The following is a 25,981-nucleotide window of genomic DNA, read 5'->3' as shown; positions in this document are numbered from 1 at the left end:
AATAAGTCACAGCAGCAAAATAGTAACGCGAATTATTTACAGACGAATGGAAAAACTAGCAGGAGCCGACCTCGGGGAAGATCAGTTTGGATTCCATAGAAATGCTGGAACACGTGAGGCAATACTGATCCTACGGCTTATCTTAGAAAACAGATTAAGGAAAGGCAAACCTATGTTTCTAGCATTTGTAGACTTAGAGAAAGCTTTTGACAATGTTGACTGGAATACTCTCTTTCAAATTCTAAGGGTGGCAGGGGTAAAATACAGGGAGCGAAAGGCTGTTTACAATTTGTACAGAAACCAGATGGCAGTTATAAGAGTCGAGGTGCATGAAAGGCAAGCAGTGGTTGGGAAGGGAGTCAGACAGGTTTGTACCCTCTCCCCGATGTTATTCAATCTGTATATTGAGCAGGCAGTAAAAGAATTCGGAGTAGGTATTAAAATCTATAGACAAGGTAAAGAAGTTTGAGGTTCGCCGATGACATTGCAATTCTGTAGCCGGCCAGTGTGGCTGTGCGGTTCTAGGCGCTTCAGTCTGGAACCGTGTGACCGCTACGTTCGCAGGTTCGAATCCTGCCTCGGGCATGGATGTGTGTGATGTCCTTAGGTTAGTTAGGTTTAAGTAGTTCTAAGTTCTAGGGGACTAATGACCTTACAAGTTAAGTCCCATATTGCTCAGAGCCATTTGAACCATTTTTTGTAATTTTGTCAGAGACAGCAATGGACTTGGAAGAGCAGTTGAACGGAATGGACAGTGTCTTGAAAGGAGGATATAAGATGAACATCAACAAAAGCAAAACGAGGTTAATGGAATGTAGTCGAAATAAGTCGGATGATGCTGAGGGAATTAGATTAGGAAATAAAACACTTAAAGTAATAAAGGAGTTTTGCTATTTGTGGAACAAAATAACTGATGATGGTCGAAGTAGAGAGGATATAAAATGTAGACTGGCAATCGCAAGGAAAGCGTTTCTGAAGAAGAGAAATTTGTTAACATCGAGTATAGATTTATGTGTCAGAAAGTCGTTACTGAAATTATTTGTATGGAGTGTAGCTATGTATGGAAGTGAAACATGGACGATAAATAGTTTGGACAAGAAGAGAATAGAAGCTTTCGAAATGTGGTGTTACAGAAGAATGCTGAAGATAAGATGGGTAGATCACATAACTAATGCGGAAGTATTGAATAGGATTGGGGAGAAGAGGAGTTTGTGACACAACTTGCCAAGAAGAAGGGATCGGTTGGTAGGACATGTTCTGAGGCATCAAGGGATCACCAATTTAGTATAGGAGGGCAGCGTGGTGGGTAAAAATTGTAGAGGGAGACCAAGAGATGAATACACTAAGCAGATTCAAAAGGATGTAGGTTGCAGTAAGTACTGGGAGATGAAGAAGCTTGCACAGGATAGAGTAGCATGGAGAGCTGCATAAAACCAGTCTCTGTACTGAAGACCACAACAATGGCATATTTACAATGTTATAAGTGTTTGATTAGTTTTGAATGTGTTGAAACTCTATTAAACAATCTGGGCATCGTTAATTGTAACTGAACTGAAAATGTATTGTCACATAACTGTAAAAAGGTTCCTGTCGCTATGTACATAGTCAATTATGATAAATGCCGACTTTCATTAGAAATTTCAACGTGATGTTGATACTGAACATGTTTCGACAACGTTATGTTCACAGAGAAACTCAAAAAAGTTGGAGTTGATTTAATATTCCTCTTTCAGAACGTCGCAGTTTTACATCTTTATTGATACAGTAAAGCCAGTGATGTGACTGCGAGAAACATTTTAACAGTCTCTGAAGAATAGAATGTTGTACCTGGTGTTTCAGAAAGAAAGACCAGACCTCAGTTGTTTATTACAGACGAACTACAAAGGCAGTAACACCTTACGCACGTCCCTGGCTAGAGGAAGATTCAAAGTTTAGACACACATGCGTTGTTGTTTGTTTGTTGCAACTTGGCGACTACACCGCCACAGAAATTATTTTATTTGTTGAAATTTGCGTGAAGTTCGAGTGATGACCTCAGAAGATAAGTCCCATAGTGCTCAGAGCCATTTTTTTGGCACTGGCCGGCAACTCACGTCTGATGAAAACATCGAGCGTATCAGAGATACGTTCACACGGAGCCCTCGGAAGTCCACAACATAGGCAGGATAGGAGGCTCAGCTTCCCCAAACAACGGCGGGATGCGTTCTCAAACGACTCTTACATGTAAAGCCTAACGAGTTGCTATTACTGTGGTATCTGTGTCTCAACGGCCGTAACAGAAGGTACGAATTTTGCATTTCACTTCTCCAGGATATGCAAGAGGACACATTTTCTTAACGACTCATCTTTTCGGGCGAATCGGCGTTTTATCTATCGGGTAAATTAAACAGCCATTATATAAAAATTTGGAGGTCACAAAATTTTGGCGTCGTTCCAGAACGTGGAAGTGACTCAACGAAACTGAATGTGTTTTGTGCCATTCCTGTTTGCCAAGTTTATGGGCCTGTCGTTCTTGCGGAGAAAACGGTGACTGGAATATCATCTTGGGGATGCTGTAAAATTATTTGTTTCCTCACCTTCACCAATATTTCAGTGATTCCAGTTATTCCATCTCGAATGAGGTACACGGCTCGTGTTGCCTGTAGTTCAGCCACACCTAGACGGTCAATACCGCGGTTCGATCGTGTCTGCATTGTTACTTTGTGCCAGAAAGGGCTCTCAACGAGGGAAATATCAAGGCGTCTCCAAGTGAACCTAAGTGATATTGTTCAGACATGGAGGAGATACAGAGAGAGAGGAATTGGCGATGAGATGCTTCGCTTAGGCTGCTCAAGGGCTACTGCTGCGGTGGATGACACCTACCTACGGATTATGGTTCGGAGGAACCCTGACACCAACGCCACCATGTTGAATAATGCTTTTCGTGCAGCCACAGGACGTCGTGTTACGACTCCAACTGTGCGCAATAGGCTGCATGTAGCGCAACTTCACTCCCGACGTCCATGGCGAGATCCATCTTTGCAACCACGATACTATGCAGCGCTGTACAGATGGGCTCAGCAACATGCCGAATAGACCGCTCAGGACTGGCACCACGTTCTCTCCACCGACGAGTGTCGCATATGCCTTCAACCAGACAATCGTCGGAGACGTGTTTGGAAGCAACCGGGTCAGGCTGAACGCTTTAGACACACCGTCCAGTGAGTGCAGCAAGGTGAACATTCCCTAGTGTTTTGGAGAGGTATCATGAAAGCCCGACGTACGCCGCTGGTGGTCATGGAAGGCGCCGTAACGTCTGTACGATACGTGAATGCCATCCTCCGACCGATAGTGCAACCATATCGGCAGCATATTGCCGAGGCATTCGTGTTCATGGACGGCAATTCGAGCCCCCATCGTGCACATCTTGTGAATGGCTTCCTTCAGGATAACGATATCGCTCGACTAGAGTGGCCAACATTTTCTCCAGATATGAACCCTATCAAATATTCCTGGGATGAATTGAAAAGGGCTGTTTATGGACGACGTGACCCACCAACCACTCTGTGGGACCTATGCCAAATGGCTGTTGAGGAGTGGAACAATCAGGACCAACAGTGCCTTGATGAACTTGTGGATAGTATGCCGCGACGAATACAGGAATGCATCAATGCAATAGGACGTGAGACTGGGTATTAGAGGTACCGGTGTGTACAGAAATCTGAAACACCACGTCTGAAGTACAACATGCAATGTGTGGTTTTCATGAGCAATATAAAGGACGGAAATGAGGTTTATGTTGATCTCTATTCCAATTTTCTGTACCGATTCCGGAACTCTCGAAACCGAGGTGATGCAAAAGTTTGTTTGATGTGTGTATATAGAAGTTATTGGAGGTGGCAGTGGCCGCCCACGCAAATTTTATTTAGCTGGCGCGGCGTCAGTTTATTTAAAGGTTATCTTATGAACTAAATCAGTGTTGTCCCTCACAGTAAATGATTTTGACAATTGATACACCGTTTTAAGTATTTTTCCGTAGCAGAAGAGAGAGCTCAACAGTCACTTTCTTTTGTACCGTCCGCTATCTAGTTTTCTCACTGTATAATTCCTCCTCACAATCAAAACACAGCCATTATCGTCTGCATACGCAGACCGTGCCACTTTTCCGTGCCCCCAGACCTTTTTAAAGAATAAAGGTCAGCTCCGTAGGACCAAATTGAGGAGCAAATCTCCAAGGTCATGGAACTTCTCAGTACAAGAAATTACAACATAAAGGTAATAACAGATAAAATAAAATGTTTATGAACCCAAAAAATGACAGTCAATATGTGTATGTAAAAGCAATCAACAATATAACACAGAAATGTTTATTTCCTCGATTCTGATGGTCTTCTGCGTTTGCTCTATATCGATATGATATGTTCCTCTCCCGATTTTCTGCCTTGTTCAGCTCCTTCATTCTAGAAATAATCTGCGTACGTAAAAGATCTTATTACAACGATGCAACGATGTCATGAAGAGTCTCTGGTCTCTGGAAGGTTCTTCATTACTCTTACGAAGACCTTCAGAGAATTGTTTCAGTCTAACTGCTTCTTTAAATCGTCCCTCTTTCTGGTTCCAATCCTCTTGTCCCTGTCCCTTTCTTGTCTCAAAATGAACTCTCCATTCCTTGACTCAGGCGTTGAAATCAAAAAGTGGGACATGTCATTCAACAGCAGGTTTGAAATATTTTGGAAAAACTATACAATCATCAGCATTATTTGCAAACCTTACGGTTACTCTTACATGCAATAAAAGCAAGTAATAGAAAATGCTGTAAATGATTCGCGTTAGTATTTTGCAGCTGTGACTTATTAAACTGATAGTTCGGTAATTTTCACATCTTTCAACACCTGCTTTCTTTGGGATTGGAATTATTACATTCTTCTTGAAGTCTGAGGGTATTTCGCCTGCCTCATACATCTTGCTCACCGGATGGAAAAGTTTTGTCAGGACAGGCTCTCCCAAGGCCATCAGTAATTCTAATGTAATGTTGTCTACTCCCGGGGCCTTGTTTCGACTTAGGTCTTTCACTGCTCTGTCAAACTCGTCACGCAGTATCGTGTCTCCCATTTCATCTTCATCTACATCCTCTTCCATTTCCATAATACTGTCTTCAAGTACATCACCCTTGTATAGACCCTCTATATACTGCTTCCACCTTTCTGCTTTCCCTTCTTTGCCTAGAACTGGGTTTCCATCAAAGCTCTTGATATTCACGCAAGTGGTTCTCCTTTCTCCAAAGGTCTCTTTAATTTTCCTGTAGGCAGTATCTATCTTATCCCTAGTGAGATAAGCCTCTACATCCTTACATTTGTCCTCTAGCCATGCATGCTTAGCCATTTTCCACTTCCTGTTGATCTCATTTTTAGACGTTTGTATTTCTTTCTGCCTGCTTCATTTACTTCTTTTTTATATTTTCTCCTTTCATAAATTAAATTCAATATTTCTTCTGTTACCCAAGGGTTTCTACCAGCCCTCGTCTTTTTACCTATTTGATCCTCCGCTGCCTTCACTATTTCATTTCTCAAAGCTACCCATTCCTCTTCTACTGTATTTCTTTCCCCCATTCCTGTCAATTGTTCCCTTATGCGCTCCCCGAAACTATGTACAACCTCCGGTTCTTTCAGTTTATCCAGGTTCCATCTCCTTAAATTCCCACATTTTCGTAGTTTCTTCAGTTTTAATCTACAGTTCATATCCAATAGATTGTGGTCAGAGTCCACATCTGCCCCTGGAAATGTCTTACAATTTAAAATCTGGTTCCTAAATCTCCGCCTTACCATTATATAATCTATGTGATACCTTCTAGTGTCTCCAGGCTTCTTCCATGTATACAACCTGATACTTTTATGATTCTTGAACAAAGTGTTAGCTATGATTAAGCTATGCTCTGTGCAAAATTCCACCAGACGGCTTCCTCTTTCATTTCTTACCCCCAATCCATATTCACCTACTATGTTTCCTTCTCTCCATTTTCCTACTCTCGAATTCCAGTCCCCGACGACTATTAAATTTTCATTTCCCTTCACTGTCTGAATAATTTCTTTTATCTCATCATACATTTCACCAACATCTTCATCATCTGCAGAGCTAGTTGGCATATAAACTTGTACTACTGTAGTAGGCGTGGGCTTCGTGTCTATCTTGGCCACAATAATGCGTTCACTATGTTGTTTGTAGTAGCTTACCCGTACTCCTATTTTTTATTCATTATTAAACCTACTCCTGCATTACACCTATTTGATTTTGTATTTATAACCCTGTATTCACCTGACCAAAAGTCTTGTTCCTCCTGCCACCGAACGTCACTAATTCCCACTATATCTAACTTTAATCTATCCGTTTCCCTTTTCATATTTTCTAACCTAGCTGCCCGATTAAGGGATCTGACATTGCACGCTCCGATCCGTAGAACACGTTTTCTTTCTCCTGATAACGACGTCCTCTTGAGTAGTCCCCGCCCGGAGATCCGAATGGGAGTATTTTACTTCCGGAATACTTTAACCAAGAGGACATCATCATCATTCAATCATACAGTAAAGCTGCATGCCCTCGGGAAAAATTTCGGCTGTAGTTTCCCCTTGCTTTCAGCCGTTCGCAGTACCAGCACAGCAAGGCTGTTTTGGTTAGTGTTACAAGACCAGATCAGTCAATCATCCAGACTGTTGCCCCTGCAACTACTGAAAAGGCTGCTGCCCCTCTTCAGGAACCACACGTTTGTCTGGCCTCTCAACAGATACCCCTCCGTTGTGGTTGCACCTATTGTACGGCTATCTGTATCGTAGAGGCACGCAAGCCTCCCCTCCAAGGAAAAGGTCCATGGTTTATGGGGGGGGGGACATATAAAAATAGGCAATATAATAGGAAATCAATATGCTTTTTAGTGCTTTGGCTTGTAGCATGAGAAAGTTAAACCCACATTTAGCTTATTAAACAACCCTGAAACTTCCTGGCAGATTAAAACTGTGTGCCGGACCTAGACTCGAACTCGGTAACTTTGCCTTTCACGGGCAAGTGCTCTACCAACTGAGCTAACCAAGCACGACTCACGCCCCTTCCTCACAGCCTTACGTCTGCCAGTACCTCGTCACCTACCTTCCAAACTTTACAGAAGCTCTCCTGCAAACCTTGCAGAACTAGCACTCCTGAAAGAAAGGATATTGCAGAGACATGGCTTAGCAACAGCGTAGGGGATGTTTCCAGAATGAGATTTTCACTCTGCTAGTGAAAATCGCATTCTGGCAACATCCCCCAGATTGTGGCTAAGCGATGTCTCCGGAATCGCGATAGGCTACAATCCGACCTTCATCAAAGTCGGAAACGTGATGGTGCGCATTTCTCCACTTTACACGAGGCATCACAACAACGTTGCACCTGGCAACGCCGGTCAACTGCTGATTGTGTATGAGAAATCGGTTGGAAACTTTCCTCATGTCAGAACGTTATAGGTATCGTCACCGGCGGCAACCTTGTGTGAATGCTCTGAAAAACTAATCATTTGCATATCACAGCATCTTCTTCCTGTTGGTTAAATTTCGCGTCTGTAGCACGTCATCTTCGTGGTGTAGCAATTGTAATGGCCAGTAGTGTAGATGTAGATGTAGATTTAAGCTATGGAAAAGAGGAAGAAGTGGTATTCCACATTGTTGGATAGTAAATAGTAGTTTACATGCAAACCATTTTCATCCTTTCTTAGAGGATGTGCGACTTTTGTTTAACAGATGAAGTTCTTTACATTAGCGAAGGAGTGTTGTCACATGCTGTATATCACGAAGGCTGTAGTTTTAATGGAACATTTGTTAATATAACAATATACGGAAAATCAGTACAGTAGGGGCTACAGCAGTACTCTAGGAAAGGAGGATGATGGGTGTAGTGCAGGTGATCTCTTAGCCACTTCTGCTCGCTCTCCTTATCCTTCTAATTGTTTAACAGTCTTCGGGTCACGTTTTCTCGCAATTTAAACATTTTTGCTGGGGATGATGAAGATATTTTGTTGAATCTGTCAGATTTCACGAGAATATAATGCTACAAAATTTCGAAACGAACTGCTTAATACACATTACGTGTTCCAGCCTTGCCAGTCCTTATTTTAAATACAGGATGTGATTCAACTGTTAGATGCTCCTCACAATAACGTCCAATAGTAGATGTGCAATACGTTTGATCAGACAGTGTATGCAGAATGTAAATAGCGGTGATTTCCGAACTGTGATTAAACAATTACAGAAATAGAAGTGCAAGCAAATTGCGTTTGAAAATTTGGAAGACGTAAGGTGCGGTATATCGCAAAGACAGTAGTTATAATGGAGCATTTGTTAACGGCGAGAATCAAAATACTAAAAGAGGACTGACAGGTATAATGTGGACGATTTGTTTCAATTTAAATGTGATGCATCTCCTATATGTTCCATGCAACATTGGCACTGTTGTGTGCGGTAATTGGGTTATAGTGTCCAATTTTTCTGTATTTGTGCGGATGTTATTCAGAAATTCAATTACTTATTTAAACGTAGGGATCCTGGAAAAAATTGGAAATTTGTTGTAACGACTATGGGACCAAACTGATAAAGTCTTCAGTCCCTAGGCTTTGTATTGTATTCAGCTGGGTACGTAGAAACGACGGAGAGGTTCACAACCCCACAACAGGCTACAGCAGTCCACTCACCCCACCACTGCCACACACCGCCGGCAGATGTGGCCGTGCGGTTCGAGGCGCTTCAGTCTGGAACCGCGTGACCGCTACGGTCGTAGGTTCGAATCCTGCTTCGAGTATGGATGTGTGTGATGTCCTTAGGTTAGTTAGATTTAAGTCGTTCTAAGTTCTACGGGACTGATGACCACAGATGTTAAGTCCCATAGTGCTCAGAGCCATTTGAACCGCCCCACACCGAACCCAGGGTTATTATGTGGTTCTGCCCCCAGTCGACCACCACCTACCCCTTCCCCTCCCACCTCGGGAACGTCTCACACCAGACGAGTGTAACTCCAATGTTTACGTGGTAGAGTAACTATGGTGTACACGTACGTGGAAAAAAATGGCTCTGACCGCTATGGGACTCAACTGTTGAGGTCATCAGTCCCCTAGAACTTAGAACTACTTAAACCTAACTAACCTAAGGACATCACACACATCCATGCCCGATGCACGATTCTAACCTGACTGTAGCTCCTAGAACCGCTCTGCCACATCGGCCGGCTTGCGCACCAATCGCCGACATAGTGTAACTGAGGCGGAATAATTGGAACCAGCCCGCATTCGCCTAGGCAGAAGCGGAAGAAAACAGCCTTAAAAACCATCCGTGCCGCGGACCCGCACGCCTTCCCGCTCGCAGAGCAGTGCGTTAGACCGCACAGCTAACCGGGCACGCTCCCTAGGCTTACGCACTACTTAATCTAACTTACGCTAAGGACTAACACACAGGACTCGAACCACCGACGGGAGGAGCCGCGCGAACCGTGACAAGACGCCTCAGGCCGTACGGCTACCCACCGCGGCTAGGGATCTTGAATATTAAGCGTGTTGAGAAAAGATAAATTACACTTTACGGTGATTGAAGCCAGAACACCCCTGGCTGCGTGCAGTGCACAACCACAGTGCGATCATTACTCGTTTAATCATGATAATGTGGATGGAGGCATCTCAGAATCAATGGCTGTAAGACTGGACAGATCTATAGACTAGTTGTTCCCTACAGTTGGCTCGGCTGATATTTGTTTGTGTTATCATGTGTCCACTGGCAGTGGCCTATGACTGCTGCGCACTTGCGCTGCCAGTCTTGTACGAGCAGTAGTGCTTCTTGTGGAAAGATTACAGTCTGGGCGGCAGCAGCCAGTCATGGTGTGGCACTGAGCACTTAGAATGCACATCGGGGACCATGGAAGATACTCTCGCTGCATTTTCTCTTGTTTATAATAAAGATGTCTTAGTGTTCCTATCCTATGCTAGTGGTGGTGGCTTCACAAGTGTGAGATATTAGCGAAATTTAGCGATATACAGCAAAACGAGGATAATGGAATGTAGTCGAATTAAGTCGGGTGATATTGAGGGAGTTAGATTAGAAAATGAGATCGGTTGGTAGGACATATTCTGAGGCATCAAGGGATCACCAATTTAGTATAGGAGGGCAGCGTGGAGGGAAAAAATCGTAGAGGGAGACCAAGAGATGAATACACTTAGCAGATTCAGAAGGATGTAGGCTACAGTAGGTACAGGGAGATGAAGAGGCTTGCACAGGATAGAGTAGCATGGAGAGCTGCATCAAACCAGTCTCAGGACTGAAGACCACAACCAACCAACCAACCTCTCAATGCGGACAACACAGTGCCCGACAGCCTTCACTTAACGACCGAGAGCAGTGGCGTTTGCGTGGTGTTGTCAGTGCTAACAGACAAGCAAGACTTGAAATAAAGGCTGAAATCGATATGGAACGTACGACGAACGTATCCCGTAGCACAGCGCTGTGAAATTTGTGTTAATGGGCTATGGCAGCAGCGTCTCTCCTGCGCCCGTGACCAAATCGGCAGGACCCTAGACGACTGGAGAACGGTGGCATGGTTAGATGAGTCCCGATATCGGTTGGTAAGAGCTGATAGTAGGGTTAGAGAGTGGTGCAGACCTCACGAAGCCATGGGCCCAAGTTTTCAACAAGGCACTGTGCAAGCTGTTGGTGGCTCCATAGTGGTGTGGGCTGTGTTTACATGGACTGGATTGTGCCCCCTGGTCCAACTTGACCGATCATTGACTGAAAATGATCGTGTTCGGCTGTCTGGGGACCATTTGCGCCATCCATGGACATCATGTTCCCAAACAATGGTGTAATTTTTATGGATGACAGTGCATCATGTCATCTGGCTACAACTGTTGGCGATTGGTTTCAAGAACATTCAGGACAATTTGAGCGAATGGTACGGCTGCCAAGATCTCCCGACACGAATCCCATCGAACACTTACGGGACGTAATCGATAGGTCAGTTCGTGTACAAAATCGTGCCCTGGCAACACTTTCGCTATTATGGACGGCTGTTGAAACAGCATGGCTCAGTATTTCTGCAGGGGACTTCCAGCGACCTGTTGAGTCCATCCCACATTGAGCTGCCGCGCTACGCCGGGGTAAACGAGATCGGACACGATAATAGAAGGTTGAAAATACAGTGAAATCCAGACTATTAGCTACTTACAGGCGTTGATAAATATCTACGGGAAAAGCTGAAAATGAGTGTCCCCACCGGAACGCGAAGCCGGGATCTCCTGCTTACATGGCAGATTCTTTATCCGACTGAGCTATCGCGGACTCACATGGTAGTGTGACTGTAGGCACCTATCTCTATCATGCTCCCCGTGAGACCCACATTTCCACATATGCAACTGCCCCCGTTGATATATACCAACGCCTGTAAACAGCTAATGGTCTGGATTTCATTGTAATGTCATTCTTCGAGAGCTGTAAGATCACCAATGGTATCCATCTTAATATGTTAGGAGGTATCCCATGACGTTTGTCACCTCCGTGTAGAGCTGCACGGCTGCAGTGTTCCAGAAATAACAGAAACTGGACAACAGCTGGCTGAAGGCACGTAGTGTGGTCCGACGAGTCGTCGTTTTGCCGCTTTCCAAATGACATAAGATGTTTAACACACATTGTGTCGCTAGCAGTTCAGGTTGGAGGTGATTCGGTGATCTTTTCTATGTGTTCTGCGTACCACGACTTGGGTTCACTAATTCAGATTACTTTAAACACGACCAAAGAAGTTTATTTCGTAATTATACTGATAAACCAAAACCTTATGACCACTGCCGGCCGTGACGTTGGATGCCGCCTCTGGCGATGCAGGCACGTGACGCGCTAACAGAAGTATGTAAGCGGAACAGACACGGATAGAGATTCACCTTAGCGAAGATACGGGTTGCAAATGGGGATATCCACTGACATAAGCGACCTATAATAATTACAATCCCTAAGAAAGCTGGTGGTGACAGATGTGAAAATTACCGAACTATCAGTTTAACAAGCCACGGCTGCAAAATACTAACACGAATTCATTACAGACGAATGCAAACAAATGGTAGTGACCGACCTTGGGGATGATCAATTTGGATTCCTTAGAAATGTTGTAACACGTGAGGCTATACTGACCCTACGACTCATCTTCAAAATTAGATTAAGGAAAGGCAAACCTACGTTTCTAGAATTTCTACACTTAGAGAAAGCTTTTGACGATCTTGGCTGGAAAACTCACTTTCAATTTCTAAACGTGGCAGTGGTAAAATACAGGGAACGAAAACCTATTTACAATATGTACAGAAACGAGATGGCAGCTATAAGAGTCGAGGGGCATGAAAGGAAAGCAGTGGATCAGAAACGAGTGAGACAGGGTTGTAGCCTCTCCCTGACAATATTCAATCTGTATATTGAGTAAGCAGTAAAGGAAACAAAAGAAACATTCAAGTAGGTATTAAAATCCATGGAGGTTCGCCGATGACACTGTAATTCTCTGAGAGACAGCAAAGGACCTGGGAGAGCAGTTGAACGGAATGGACAGTGTCTTGAAAGGAGGATATGAGATGAACATCAACAAAAGCAAAACGGGGATAATGAGATGTAGTCGAATTAAGTCAGATGATACTGAGGGAATTAGAATAGGTAATAAAACATTTAAAATAGTAAAGGAGTTTCGCTATTTGGGGAGCAAAATAACTGAAGAGGGTCGAAGTAGAGTGGATATAAAATGCAGACTGGGAATAGAAAGGATAGCGTTTTTGAAGAAGAGAAATTTGTTAACATCGAGAATTGATTTATGTGTCAGGATGTCATTTCTGAAAAATATTTGTATGGAGTGTATCCATGTATGGAAGTGAAATATGGACGATAAATGGTTTGGACAAGAAGAGAATAGAAGCTTTCGAAATGTGGTGCTACAGAAGAATGCTGAAGATTAGATGGGTAGCTCACTTAACTAATGAGGAGGTATTGAATAGGATTGGGGAGAAGAGGAGTTTGGGGCACAACTTGACAAGAAGAAGGGACCGGTTGGTAGGACATGTTCTGAGGCATCAAGTGATCACAAATTTAGCATTGGAGGGCAGCGTGAAGAGTAAATATCGTAGTGGGACACCAAGAGATGAATACACTAAGCAGATTCAAAATAATATAGGTTGCAGTAAGTACTGCGAGATGAAGAAGCTTGCACAGAATAAAGTAGCATGGAGAGCTGCATCAAACCAATCTCAGGACTGAAGAACACAACAATGGCATATTTACAAAGTTATAGGCGCTTGACTAGTTGTGTATCTGTTGAAACTCTATTAAACAATCCGGGCATCATTAATTGTAACTGAACTGAAAATGTATTGTCACATAGCTGCAAGAAGGTTCCTATCGGTATGTACATAGTCAATTATGATAAATGCAGTCTTTCAGTAGATATTTCAACGTAATGTGTAATTGAACATGTTTCGAAACCGTTATGTTAACAGAGAAACTCAAAGAAGTTGGAGTTGATTTAATATTCCTCTTTCAGAACGCCGCGGTTTTACGGCTTTATAGATACAGTAAAGTCAATGATGTGACTGCGAGAAAGATTTTAACATTCTCTGAAGAATAAATTGTGGTGTGTGGTGATTCAAAAAGAAAGACCAGATCTCAGTTGTTTATTACGGACGAACTACAAAGGTAGTAACACATTACACACGTCCCTGCATAGAGGAAGCTTCAAAGTTTAGACACACCTGCGTTGTTGTTTGTTTGTAGCAACTTTGCGACTACAGCGCCAAAGAAATTATTTTATTTGTTGAAATTTAAGTGAAGTTCGAGTGCAGCGTGGATTCCACCGTCGATTTAGAAAGAAGCCGCCTCTACACAAGTATATTTATGACTGGCATATAAAATTCGTGAAAGATGGTTGCATATGCAAAGGGAAGGTCACTGGCCGGCCACTCACGTCTGATAAAATCATCGAGCAGATCAGAGATACATTCACACGGAGCCCTCGGATGTCCACAACATAGGCAGGCAAGGAGCTGCAGATTCCCCAAACAACGGCGTGGTGCGTTCTGAAACGACGACTACATATAAAGCCTAACGAGTTGCTATCACTGTGGTATCCGTGTCCCAGCGGCCGTAACAGAAGGTATGAATTTTGCATTTGACTTTTCCAGGATATGGCAGAGGACACATTTTCTTAACGACTTATCTTTTCGGGGGAGTCGGCGTTTTATCTATCGGGTAAAGTAAACAGCCCTAATATAAAAATTTCGAGATCACGAATTCTGGTGTCGTTCTAGAACGTGGAAGAGACTCACCGAACTGAATGTGTTTTGTGCCATTCCTTTTTGCAAAGTTTATGGACCTTTCGTTCTTGCAGAGAAAACTGTGACAGGAATATCATCTTGGACATGCTGTAAAATTATTTTTTTCCTCACCTTCACGGATATTTCAATGATTCCAGTCATACCATCACGAAGGAGGTACACGGCTCGTGTTGTCTGTAGTTCAACCATTCCTAGACGGTCAATACCGCGGTTCCATGGCGTCCGCATTGTTACTTTGTGCCAGAAAGCGCTCTCAACGAGGGAAATATCCAGGCGTCTCCGAGTGAACCAAAGCGATGTTGTTCGGTTATGGAGGAGATACAAAGAGACAGCAACTGGCGATGACATGCCTCGCTTAGGCCACACAAGAGCAACTGCTCCGGTGGATGACAGCTACCTACGGATTATGGTTCGGAGGAACCCTGACGGCAACGCCACCATGTTGCCATGTTGAATGATGCTTTTCGTGAAGCCACAGGACGTCGTGTTACGACTCAAACTGTGCGCAATAGGCTGCATGCAGCGCAACTTCACTTCCGACGTCCATGGCGAAGTCCACCTTCGCAACCACGACACCACGCAGCGCTATACAGATAGGTCCAGCAACATGCCGAATGGACCGCTCAGGATTGTCATCACGTTCTCTTCAGCGATGAGTGTCAAATGGTTCAAATGACTCTGAGCACTATGGGACTTAGTATCTGTGGTCATCAGTCGCCTAGAACTTAGAACTACTTAAACCTAACTAACCTAAGGACATCACACACATCCATGCCCGAGGCTGGATTCGAACCTGCGACCGTAGCAGTCGCGCGGTTCCGGACTGAGCGCCTAGAACGGCTAGACCACCGCGGCCGGCCGATGAGTGTCGCATATGCCTTCAACCAAACAGTCGTCGGAGACGTGTTTAGAGGCAACCTGGTCAGGCTGAAAGCCTTAGACACACTGTCCAGTTAAGCGCAGCAAGGTGGAGGTTCCCTGCTGTTTTGGGATGGCATTATGTGGGGTTGGGTCATGGAAGGCGCCGTTACGGCTGTACGATACGTGAATGCCATCCTCCGGCCGATAGTGCAACCATATCTGCAGTATATTGGCGAGGCATTCGTGTTCATGGACGGCAATTCGAGCCCCCATCGTGCACATCTTGTGAACGACTTCCTTTAGGATAAGGACAAAAGAGTGGCCAACATGTTCTCCAGATATGAACCCAATCAAACATTCTTGGGATGAATTGAAAAGGGATTTTTATGGAAGACCTAGCCCACCAACCACTATGAAGGATCTACGCCGAATGGCTGTTGAGGAATGGAACAATCAGGACCAACAGTGCCTTGATGAACTTGTGGATAGTATGACGCAACGAATACAGGAATGCATCAATGCAAGAGGACGTGCTACTGGGTATTAGAGGTACCGGTGTGTACAGAAATCTGGAACACCACGTCTGAAGTACAACATGCAATGTGTGGTTTTCATGAGCAATATAAATGACGGAAATGAGGTTTATGTTGATCTCTATTCCAATTTTCTGTACAGGTTCCGGAACTCTCGGAACCGAGGTGAAGCAAAACTTTTTTTGATGTGTGTATATACAGAGTTATTGGAGGTGACAGTGACAGCCCACACAAATTTTGTTTAGCTGGCGTGGCGTCAGTTTATTTAAAGTTTATCTTATGAACTAAATCAGTGTTGGCCTTCACAGTAAATGAATTTGACAACTGATACAGCGTTCCAAGTATTTTTCCGTAGCACAAGAGAGAGCTCAACAGTCACTTTCTTTTGTACCGTTCGCTATCGCTTTTGCTCGCTGGTTAATTCCTCCTCACGATCAAAAGACACCCATTATCTTCTGCATACGCAGAGCGTGCCACTTTTCCGTGCGCCCAGACCTTTCTAAATAATAAAGGTCAGCTCCGTAGGACCAAATTGAGGTCCAAATCTCCAAGGTCATGAAACATGTCAGTGCATGAAATTACAACATAAAAGTAATAATCGATAAAATAAAATGTTAATGAACCCAAAAAATAGTCAATATGTTTATGTAAACGCAGTCAACGATATAACGCAGAAATATTGGTTTCTGATGGTCTTCTGTGTTTGCTCTCTATTGATAAGTTATGTTCTTCTCCTGGTCTTCTGCATTGTTCAGATCCCTCATGCTTGAAAAATCTGTGTACGTAAAAGCTCTTACTAAAATTGCAATTACTAGTAAAACAACGATGCAACGATGTCATGATGAGTCTCTGGTCTGAGGAAGTTTCTTCATTACTCTTATGGTGATCTTCAGAGAATTGTTTCAGTCTTACTGCTTCTTTAAATCGTCCCTCTTTCTAGTTCCAATACTCTCGTCCCAGTCCATTTCTTGACTCAAAATGAACTTTCCTTTCCGTGACTGAGGCGTTGAAATCAAAAAGGGGGACATGTCACTCAACGGCAGGTTTGAAATATTTTGAAAAAACTATACAATCTTCAGTTGCATTATTTCCAAACCTTACGGTTACTCTCACGAGCATACCAAAATTTTTAATCATGGAATAAAAACAAGTAATAGAAAATGCTAATAGAAAATACTGACAAGTAGACTTTTTGATTTAATGAACACTGATTTTATCAAAAATACGGTATACCTAAAAAATAGTAAATTTTCAAGCAAAATATATTTTATAATCACATGTCCATACACATTTATGTTGTTTGTGCCATTCACAATTAAGAATACATTTCAAAATAGGCAAATATAATGGAAATCAATATGCTTTTTAGTTTTTTGTCTTGTAGCATGAGACAGTTAATTCCACATTTTTTGCTTATTAAACAATCCTGTTTATTCTGACAGACACCCACGTTCATGAACTTGTCATTCTTGATCACTGTCCCAAACTTCAGTTTCAGATCATTGTCTTCCTCTCCACCAGTCACTTTCTAAACGGCACATTTCTTTAGAATATTATCAAAATACTCACAAAACTGCAAAGGGATAAAGTCAGTCATGAGTGAAACATCCTGTAGTGTCCCAGGTTTCAGAGAAATGACGTCCATTTATGCTCTCGGCACAGTATGAAAATGAGGAACTATTAGCGTCCTAACGAGAATAGATCATTATTTCACAATTACAGTGCCATTGGGTGAAGAAGAGATACGTTTTAACTGAACGGTGTACTCAATTATTTTGTTTTGAGTAACAGCCCAGATTACAATCACATGTTAGTATAACGTTTCTACACAGCTTGCTTTTACTTTTATATTATGTACAAAGAATACAAACAATGAACACTGTATGACAATTTACCTGCAATCTGCACCTTTTCCCCTTTTAGATACAATTTTTCTTTTCCATTTGTCACAACCTTGAGTAACAGAAAGAAAAGAAAAGAAGAAAACCAAGATGGTGGAGAGTTATTTGTTGGAGGTCAAGAATCTCGGAATGATTTTCTTGGAAGCTGATGAGTGGCGGTGAAGCTTCGTTAAACATTTTTATACGTATGAGCTGAGAAGGTTATAGGCACTTGCTGGACAAGATCGTGCCAATGATAAGAAAGTCAGACATCAACTATCGCGAGGCAGTACTGGCTGATGTGAGATTGTTAGTGACTGAGATATTTAGCTGCAGGTAAAAATATCCTTAATTGATGTTCATGTTCTGGATGTCTGATGCTAGTATTTCCAGCATTATCTCACAAGTAATCAGAGCTATAACACATGTTCTTCGTTATTTTGCACGGGTAATTAGGAAAGTAGTGGTATTTCAACCTGCTGATTTGCTTGTGTCGCGTAACATGCAGCGCCCTAGCTCACGAGTCGTCGAGGTGATCCACATCCAGATCAAATCCAAACGACGGATTAACGATTGTGGTCTGGTACACTAGCCAGTCCGAGTGTGGTTTTTAGGCGGTTTACCACGCTCGTTTAGGCAAGTGCTGGGCTGGTCCCCAAATTGAGAGAATAGGACACACACACAGTACAATTGTAAATGTCATGTGACGAGGTCGCCGGCCGCGGTGGTCTCGCGGTTCTAGGCGCGCAGTCCGGAACCGTGCGACTGCTACGGTCGCAGGTTCGAATCCTGCCTCGGGCATGGATGTGTGTGATGACCTTAGGTTAGTTAGGTTTAAGTAGTTCTAAGTTCTAGGGGACTGATGACCACAGCAGTTGGGTCCCATAGTGCTCAGAGCCATTTGAACCATTTTTTGTTACGAGGGCCTCAAGTAAGGTACACCGTTCGCCGTGTGCAAGTCTTGCGATTTGACGCCACTTCGGCGACTTGTGCGTCGATGATGATTAGGACAACACAACACCTAGTCCCTGAGCTGAGAAAATATCCGACTCAGCTTCGAATCGAACCCAGGCAAATACACAGTTAAAATAGATGACACACGTGAAGTTCATATCACTCAGAGAGAAGTGGCGCACATGACTTCCCTCACCTAGGACATGCTGGCGTCAGTGACATACGAGGGTCATCTGTCCACAAACTTAAATAATAAAACAAAATTTGCCAAATCCTGAAAATCGGACCCTGTGCTAGATGGGATAAGACGATTACGTATTGACAGCGGCATTAGACTGTTTGCCGATGATGTTGTAAGCTACAGGAAAGTCATATGACACGAAAGTTGAGAACAAATCAATGAGGATTTGCAGAAAACAAATTCGTGGTGTAATGACTGGCAGTTGTCTCTCAATATTAGTTAGTGTAACCTACTGCGTATAACAAAGCGAAAATCCCCATTAACATACGAGTACAATTTAAATGCTCAGCCTTAGGAAGAGGTTACATCTGTCAAGTATCATGGTGTGACTATTCGAAATGATTTCAAATGGAACGATCAGCATACACACGTAACGGGCAAGGCGAACTATAGATTGTGGTTTATCGGTAGAATCCGGAAGCGATGCAGTCCTTCAACAAAGATAATTGCTTACAATACTTTAGTTCGTCCAGTCTTAGAGTACTGTTCGTCAGTATGGAACCCTTACCAGTTGGGTCTGAGTCAAGAGATTGAGAATGTCCAAAGAAGAGCTGTAAGATTAGTGACTGGTACATTTAGCTATCGCGAGAGCGTTAGAAATATTATAGAAAGTATGAAGTGGGACACACTTGCAGGTAGACGACGCGCTAAACGGAAGGGGCTGCTCACTAAATTCCAAAATCCGTTCTTCGACGAGGATGTAGAGCATACATTATTACCACCAACTTTCATATCGCGCAATGACCACCATTCAAAGATAAGGGAAATTAGAGCTCGTACTGAGGCGTTCAGACAGTCGTTTTTCCCTTGCACGATCCGCGAGTGGAACAGAGGGGGGAAATATGAGTTTGGCGCGAATAGTGTCCACCGCCACACACTACTTGGTGGCTTGTGGAGTATATGGGTAGATGTAGATAAAATCTACGGAAAAGAGGAAGATGCGGTATTCCATATTGTTAAATAGTAAATAATAGGTCACATGCAAACCATTTTCATCCTTTCTTAGAGGATGTGCGACTTAGGAGTGTTGTCACATGCTGTATATCACGAAGGCTGTAGTTGTAATGGAACATTTGTTAAATATATATACGGAGAGTCAGTACAGTACAGCAGTACTCTAGGAAAGGAGGATGATGGGTGTAGTGCAGGTGATCTCTTAGCCACTTCCTGCTCCGCCTCCTTATCCTTCTAATTGTTTAGCAGTCTTCGGCTCACGTTTTCTCGCAATTTAAACATTTTTGCAGAGAATGATGACGATATTTGGATGAATCTGTCGGATTTCACGAGAATATAATGCTGCAAAACTTCGAAACGAACTTCTTAATATACATTACGTGTTCCAGCCTTGCCAGTCCTTATTTTAAATACAGGATGTGATTCAACTGGTAGATGCACCTCACATTAACGTCTAATAGTAGATGTGCAATACTTTTGATCAGACAATGTATGCAGAATGTAAAAAGCGACGATTTCCGAACTTTTGTTTTACAATTACAGAAATAGAAGTGCAAGCAAAGTGCATTTCAAACTTTGGAAGACGAAAGGTGCTCTATATCGCAAAGACAGTAGTTATAATGGAGCATTTGTTAAAGACGAGAATCAAAACACTAAAAGGGGACTGACAGGCATAATGTGGACGATTTGTTCCAATTTAAATCTGATGCATCTCCTATATGTTCCACGCGACCTTCTCACTGTTGTGTGTGGTAATTGGGTTATGGTGTCCCTTTTTTCTGTATTTGTGCAGATGTTATTTAGAAATTCACTTACTTATTTAAAATTAGGGATCTTGGAAAAATTGGAAATTTGTGGTAACGACTATGGGACCAAACTGCTGATGTCATCAGTCCCTAGGTTTAGTATTGTATTCAACTGGGGACCTAGAAACGAAGGAGAGGCTTCGTCCCTGCCATAGCCCGCAGAGTCCACGAGAATCAGAGGGCCATAGACAAGCGTTCCCAGGTAGATGTCGTGTTTCTTGACTTCCCCACAGTCGTTTAATGAACAAAGTAAGAGCATATGGACTACCAGACCAACTGTGTGATTGGATTGAAGAGAAAATGAAGTGATCGTATGACTTTGTTGGCCGGGAGGCCCCATACGGTAAGTTCGGCCGCCGCATGGCAAGTCCTTCTTAGTTGACGCCACTTCGGCAACTTTCGAGTCAATGATGATGAAGAACATACAACACCCTGTCATCACGAGGTAGAGAAAATCCCTGACCCCGCCGGGAATCGAACTCGGGACCCCGTGCAAAAGAAGCGAGAACGCTACCGGAAATCTACGAGCTGCGGATTGGAACGACGAGTTCCTAGATAACAGAACGCTGCATGTCATTCTCAATGGAGCGAAGTTTTCCGAAGTAAGAGTGTTTTCAGATGTGCCGCAGGGGAGTGTCGTAGGACCGTTGCTATTCACAATATACATAAATGACCTTGTGGATGCCATCGGAAGTTCACTGAGGCTTTTTGCGGATGATGCCGTGGAATATCGAGAGGTTGTAACAATGGAAAATTGTACTGAAATGCAGGAAGATCTGCAACGAACTGCCGCATGGTGCAGGGAATGGCAACTGAATTTCAATGTAGACAAGTGTTAAGTGCTGCGAATCCATAGCAAGAAAGATCCCTTATCATTTAGATACAATATAGCAGGTCAGCAACTGGAAGCAGTTAATTCCACAAATTATCTGGGAGTAGGCATTAGGAGTGATTTAAAATGGAATGATCATATAAAGTTGATCGTCGGTAAAGCAGATGCCAGATTGAGATTCATTGGAAGAATCTTAAGGAAGTACAATTCGGAAACAAAGGAAGTAGGTTACAGTACACTTGTTCGCCCACTGCTTGAATATTGCTCATTAGTGTGGGATCCGTACCAGATAGGGTTGATACAAGAGATAGAGAAGATCGAACGGAGAGCAGCGCGCTTCGTTACAGGATCATTATTAATCGCGAAAGCGTTACGGAAATGATAGATAAACTCCAGTGGAAGACTGTGCAGGAGAGACTCTCAGTAGCTCTTTACGGACTTTTGTTAAATTTTTGAGAACATACCTTCACGGAGGAGTCAAGCAGTATATTCCTCCCTCCTACGTATATCTCGCAAAGAGACCATGAGGATAAAATCAGAGAGGTTAGAACCCACACAGAGGCATACCGACAATCTTTCTTTCCACGAACAATACGAGAATGGAATAGAAGGGAGAACCGATAGAGGTACTCAGAGTACCCTCCACTACACACCGTCAGGTGACTTACGGAGTATGGATGTAGATGTGGATGTAGATGTAGATGGTACACAACCCCACAACAGGGTGCAGCAGTCCACTCACCCCACCGACGCCTGATACCGAACCCAGGGTTATTGTATGGTTTTGCCGGCCGCGGTGGTCTCGCGGTGCTAGGCGCTCAGTCCGGACCCGCGCGACTGCTACGGTCGCAGGTTCGAATCCCGCGTCGGGCATGGATCCTTAGGTAAGTTAACTTTAAGTAGTTCTAGGGGACTGATGAATATAGATGTTAATTCCCATAGTGCTCAGAGCCATTGTATGGTTTGGCCCCCAGTGGAACCTCCGGGGACGTCTCACACCAGACGTGTTTAACCCCAAAGTTTGCGTGGTAAAGTAATTATCGTGTACGTGTACGTAGAGAAAGTGTTTGAGCAGCAATCGCCGACATAGTGTAACTGAGGCGGAATAAAGGGAACCAGCCCGCATTCGCCTAGGCAGAGGCAGATGGAAAACCGCCTTAAGAACCATCCACACACTGGCCGGCACAGCGGACCTCGACACCAATCCGGCGGGCGGATTCGTGCCGGGGACCAGCATGCCCTCCCGCCCGCAAAGGAGTGCGTTAGACCGCACAGCTAACCGGGCGGGCTCCCTAGGCTTACGCACTACTTAATCTAACTTTCGCTAAGGACAAACACACTCGCCCATGCCCGAAGGAGGACTCGAACCACCGACGGGAGGAGCCGCGCGAACCGTGACAAGACGCCTTAGGCCGTACGGCTACCCAGCGCGGCTAGGGATCTTGAATATTAAGTGTGTTGAGAAAAGATAAATTAACTTTGCGGTGATTGCAGGCAGAACACCCCTGGCTGCGTGCAGTGCACTACCACAGTGCCATAATTACTCGTTTAATCTTGATAATGCGGATGGAGGCATCTCAGAATCATTGGCTGTAAGACTGGACAGATCTATGGACTAGTTGTTCCCTACAGTTGGCTCGGCTGATATTTGCTTGTGTTATTATGTGTACACTGGCAGTGGTCTATGACGGCTGCGCACTGCCCTGCCAGTCTTGTACGAGTAGTAGTGCTTCTTGTGGAAAGATTACAGTCTGGGTGGCAGCAGCCAGTCATGGTGTGGCACTGAGCAATTAGAATGCACATCGGGGACCATGGAAGATACTCTCGCTGCTTTTTTACTTGTTTATAATAAAGATGTCTTAGTGTTCCTGTCCTATGCTAGTGGTGGTGGCGGCACAAGTGTGAGATATTAGCGTAATTTAGCGATGTACTGTCTGTATAAACAGTCCTTCTTGGATATTTTTGAGTACTCGCCGTTATTTACAAGTCTACTATAATATAATAGTCCGACTCCTCTGAGGTGCACTGAGAGCGACGTCATAGTTTGAAGGCCATTGTTTGTAGCACACTAATAATAAAGGGACAAGTTCCTTACAGTGAAACGTCGCCTTGACATGTAGCACCAGCTCATTTGTTTTTAACAGTTGTGTGTGTGGCCACTTAGAAGACTATGAGGCTTAGAAAATTGGCCATTTATGCCGTTAATGAAAATGTTTGTGGCACATATTTAATTGATGTATCTTCAAGAGCATTACATACTAAAAAAACTTCTAGCTTCAAGATTTATTTTTCTTGTTTACTCTGTTTCTTTGAAAGATTTCAAATTGTCGTGTTGTGTGACTGTCGCATTTTCTCGCAGAAGATGCGTGTAGCCGATCTGAGACGGTCCCTTAGACGTGAGAGTTTAGCTATTTGATACAGCAGAGCTTGCAGAAAGGTCCTCGGTCGTTGCAGAGCCAACCGTACTGCGCAGTTATGGAGGACCTCACATGAGTGTCGGAAGTTCCATGAGAGTTGCACATTCCAGTATAGGGATGAGCAGCACTCTATCCAATGCGATACCAAACTGCGGCTTTAGGGTGGAAGATAGATTCAGCAATGAGTACAACTGCTGAGCCGACCGTTGATTTTATTCCTGACGCCTCGGATGTGTTGGCTGCAAGTTAGAAGCTGATCGAGCATTACAGCAAGATACAATACAGTGTCACTTCGTGGGACAGGATTGCCTGCGGTGCAGGGAAGACCGTTAGCTTTGTCTGGCTGCTGTCAGGCTGTACATCAGTATGGTGTGCTTATTGGCTAGCGTTCATGACGTCATAAGGAAGACATTTGAGTATGTAACAAAAGCCATCCGGGCCATACCTCCGTAACTTGTCTCTTGGTACTTGTGAATTCAATTGTCGGTTGGTCACGGCTTTGTAAAAAAATGGCTCTGAGCAATATGGGACTTAACATCTATGGTCATCTGTCCCCTGGAACTTAGAACTACTTAAACCTAACTAACCTTAGGACATCACACAACACCCAGCCATCACGAGGAAGCGAAAATCCCTGACCCCGCCGGGAATCGAACCCGGGAACCCGGGCGTGGGAAGCGAGCTCGCTACCGCACGATCACGAGATGCAGGCCAAGGCTTTGTAAATAGTTATAAAAGCTACCAATACCCAATAGAGTGCAGCGTGGAGCTTTGGCTATGCGTAACAGAAATACGTTAAGAAACAAAATTCGAGTGTGATAAATCTCGCCGTGACGACAGAATGATCCGTAGTACAGCTATAGATTTGATCGAAGGCAACAGACAAGAGATGATAAAACTAATTAATACGACTACGAATGATTAGTCGTATGACAGGCGGTTTTGTAGCACGTACTTTGGCCGAGGTAATCAGCTTAATCAGAAAACTAATGAGTATATATCGGAGCTCAGAGTCATTACGGAAACTGCGTAATTATGACCATGATATAGTTGTTTAGTCGCTTGTACGTTAGAATCTGATAAGTGATTGACAGGTAGTCAATAAATGGGCATATAAACAAGTAAATTAGCTCTTTGTTACTATGATTCTATTATACACTGTGTCACCATATTTTTGAACATATTTTCCATAATTAAGAATATAAATGAAACTAACTGACGACTTCGATACCGCTTTGCCACTCACATCGAACTATCCCTTTCAGCATAAACCAGTCCTTGGGGCACGGTATATGTCGGTGTGCCACCGCAGTTAAGATATCACGTTCACATCGCAGGCTTCGGCAAAACTCAACCGAATTGTACTAGTAGCAATTTTTCCTTCACTTTTTCATGAGACAGACATCACAAAATCGAATAAACTCACAGCTGAGAAACCTCACTCAGCAGTGAGCAACTCATACAGCGGCATCAGAAACAGTGTGAAAAGTTTTTGAAGTTGTTGCAGGATAGGTTATGCTGTGAGATAATTGTTAAGAAAAAATTCGATACGTTCTGCAGTTTCTGATTTAATTAGCATTGAAATTAGCCAATCAGGTCGTTGGGCATGCAAATACAAACAGCCTGTTAAATAAATTAATGTCAGTTTCTCACAGAGTAGATGATGGCGCAAGAGATCGCTTAGCAGTTAGCTCGGATTCGATGCTTACTATCGTTCCATGTAACAATTTTGCATCGCCGTCCCCCCCCCCCCCCCCCCCAATCTCAATGGTATGGTACGCGAAGTGCTTCGGGCTGTTCGTCACTCTGGATTAGTCAGTCGAGAATAACAGACATGTTGTCTGTCGTAGGATGTGTTTGTCAGTATTCAGTATTAATAGATTCACTCCGGTAGTCATGGGGCACAGACACGTGCCACAAAAAGTGTAAAGATACATTTTCGTAAACATTGTGGTTGATTATGCACTTTGCTGTATCAGAAGGTGTTGTACTAAGATCATGTAGTCTTCTCGTGTGGCTATATTAAAATACGCGAGTGGCATCGCAAAGAAGTGATACATTATTTCAGAACAGAACCTCGCTAAAAATCAGTTTCAGCCTCAAGATACAGAACCTACGACCTGCGTGCAGTTTTCCGCCCTGGGGACATCAACTTGAAGACAGCAGGTTAG

This window comes from Schistocerca gregaria, chromosome X (genome assembly GCF_023897955.1).
Source record: "Schistocerca gregaria isolate iqSchGreg1 chromosome X, iqSchGreg1.2, whole genome shotgun sequence".
NCBI classification, from domain to species: Eukaryota; Metazoa; Arthropoda; class Insecta; order Orthoptera; family Acrididae; genus Schistocerca; species Schistocerca gregaria.
Note: the sequence above shows the minus strand (reverse complement) of the source record.